The sequence below is a fragment of the Halyomorpha halys genome, unplaced genomic scaffold (genome assembly GCF_000696795.3).
Source record: "Halyomorpha halys isolate HHAL.00 unplaced genomic scaffold, Hhal_1.1 Scaffold10353.1, whole genome shotgun sequence".
Classification (NCBI taxonomy): Eukaryota; Metazoa; Arthropoda; class Insecta; order Hemiptera; family Pentatomidae; genus Halyomorpha; species Halyomorpha halys.
In genome coordinates this window covers 103-3,106 of record NW_027107193.1, presented here as the reverse complement: position 1 = coordinate 3,106, position 3,004 = coordinate 103, and the positions used below count along the sequence as shown (strand labels likewise).

General features: G+C 33.0%; 1 long non-coding RNA gene across 1 annotated transcript; it reads right to left on the bottom strand.

Annotated features, from left to right (window-relative positions):
- Positions 1-233: 233 nt before the first annotated feature.
- On the bottom strand, positions 234-710 carry LOC136795021 (uncharacterized). The gene is made up of 2 exons (XR_010842913.1): positions 422-710; positions 234-346 (listed from the first exon to the last, which is right to left on the bottom strand). It is a non-coding gene; the product is annotated as an uncharacterized lncRNA (long non-coding RNA).
- Between the last annotated feature and the right edge of the window lie 2,294 nt (positions 711-3,004).

Here is a 3,004-nt window from a genome sequence, read left to right as displayed (position 1 = left end):
CCTAAATGGGATTTAAGTTAAAATAGTATGAATTGTAATAAAATTAATGATTCTATAATTAGTTCTTCACAATAGAAGGTAATTCTAATTCTAAACAATAATCAAAGTAATTCTCACAGTAACTGAAAGCAGTTAAAAATTACCCTGAGTCTTGCTTCTAAACAGACTTGGTATAGTGAGACTAAGGGAGAAAGCTTTATTTTTAAGCATACACTAAAATGAGAAAAACTTACATCTTCAAATTTTCCAACAGAACTCCTTTAGTAGACTCATCAAATCCTTTTGCTGTTTCTGTTAATTTAACATTATTATTTTCATCAACAAAGGCTCCTAACACAACTCCTTTCTACAAAGATCTCATATATAAATCCTGAGTATATTTAAGCTAGATGTAACAAATATAAGGCACAATTTATACTACCTTATTCTTATTACAGGTGGAATAAGTTTTGATAAATATCCGTTTCGTTATGTTAATCTTACATAGTGAGCGAAATGCCGCCATTTCCCTAAGCCACTGAGATATCATGCACATCAAAACCTACATTGGTGTCAAAGACTTCTACAAACTTATGTGAAACTTTTTTATAAGATTAGCTATCAGCAGCGATGTAGGTCTGAACTGGGCTAAAACTACCATAATCACCTAAAGGAGCGCTGGTGTCGGTTTATACTACTTTCTTCTTTATTGAAATTGTTAGTACATTCCGTTATCATGGTAATTCTTCAGATATGAAACAAATATTTGATTAAATACAAATAAATAAAAGGGGTAAATATTTAGTAATGTGCCTCCAATACATTAGAAAGACAAATTTTCCATGCGATTTTATTAGCTTACATGATTGTATTAAAAAAAAAGTAAACCTATATTCCATGTAAAGAACTTTGAACTCAAGTTCTCAAGTAGTTCACAAAAAAAAGCTCCAATGGCGGGAAATTCAAAACCTATTATTATCCTTTTGTAGGGGCGATGGTAGCAGCATGGCAACGTGTCTGTCTACTAACCCAAAGGTTGTGAGTTTGAGTCCTCGCCCCAACCCAGGTTTTTTTCAAGCATAAAATTATACAATACTCAGTCATAGTCTCCCCTCGGGCATTTGTGAGACCCGTTAACCTATGGGTGGCACTTACAAAAAATAGGCGTGGAAGTGATGAACCAATCCATAGCTTTTCATAGGAAAAGCACGTCAAGAAATGCGCGATGTATTTCCCTACTACATCGCGCGCGATCTTGGACCTCCACGGTCTGTCGCGCTAATAATAATAATAAATAATTACTATTGATGGTTTAATTAGATCACACATATCAACTTCTGCTCCTTACGCTCGCTTAAAAGGGGTGTGCGACCTCCTTAGTGGAAGTCAGGGACTATACTAACCTGTTCCATTACACTTTTTCCTCCAGGAGTATAAGAAAGTTTTGAATGAACTCTCTCCTAGAGTTTTTTTTATAAAATGATGCTTCAACTGATATTGACAGCTTTCAGTCGACAGAATGACTAACTCCTTAATCATTCTGTCAATTGAAAGCTCATGCTGCTGCTTCCCCTGAATAGTTTTTTATTTCATTTAAAACTGATCGTCTTTCAAAGATAAAAGTAGACTACGGTTACTCTCTTTACTGAGGTCGTTCCACAAACTGTCCTAAAACTATTAGAGTTGATACAAATTAGCTCCAGTCCACTGTACAATCTATGGAATACCTAAAAAACAAAATATAAAGAAAACTTTTTTTTGTTAGGTGTGTCAATGTTCAAGCAAAGCAGCGATATATAGATAGCTAAACGGTCACCATTTTTCATTATCTTCTACGATTTTCTATGTTAAATATTTTCCCCCTAAAATCGTTGGCCTTCCAGGGGTGTTTAATACGTCTATATTACTACTCTGATTTCCTGAAATGTGTTTTTAACCTGGAAAATGTTTTTTTCCTCTTATCTTCTTATGTTAATCATCAAAGAATTTCACAGATTGTATTTATCTATTTTTCATTAGAAGTAAAAAGGTTAAATGAGTAATTATTTCAGCAAAAAAATTAAAAGTACTTTGGAAGAAGCCATTTTGAAAATTCGGCATTTAAGCTCTGTCAATTTCTATGAAGATGAGAGCTAGCTGTCATTAAGGACTACTTAATTGTACAAGATATACCGTTTAATGAAAATAGCTAGAGCTGTTGTCGAAAAAATTGAAAAAAAAAAAAATGTGAAACATTAGTTATATAAAATAGTATTTCCCGTCAGTCTATTTCATGGAAAAAGTTGCTGTCTACCAAAGTAGATGCCTAACAGGCTATGTGCCTGTCCAGCCTATCTGATGAGTGTTATCGCTGACTACTTCAAGGACATAGTTCTGTTTCATGCTTGGAGGAAGGAGTATAAAAGAGGGGGTATGCTTCCAGGGCGAGTGATACCATAAGGCAGGGTCTACTGCTTTCGTAGGCGTGCCATTAGGTACGACATATTTGACTGTTGCAGGTTGAAAGTTGCTGTCACACTTGGCCGTTAGATATGGCCAGGCAAGGGGATATAGAAAAAAATGTAAGCGTGCTCACATTTTGTAGTTAATATTGCATTTTTGAATTACTATTAATTCTCACTTTTTTGTTGTAAACATAAATATTTAAAAAAAAAATTATTAATTTTATTTCTTATTTTTCAATGAACAACTTTCTACCTTTCTCCATTATATCAGAAACAATTATTTATTTGTATCCATCTTCCTTAAAATAAATTAATTTTTTATAAACAGTTCATGGAAAACACTAACTGAAATATTGACCAAGTTAACTTAATTTCATATTCACTCTTTACTTTTTAAAAAAGTAAAAATATGTTGTGATCTTTAATATTCACATTGAAATGAGTGAAGAGAACAGAGAAAAAAGCACGAATTTCCCGAGAACAGCTTAATGGATTTGCATTACAGATATAGCAAATTATTAGAAATAACATTTACTACGACTTCTATTATTTTCATATTTGAAATTAAATGACCGGTTTTA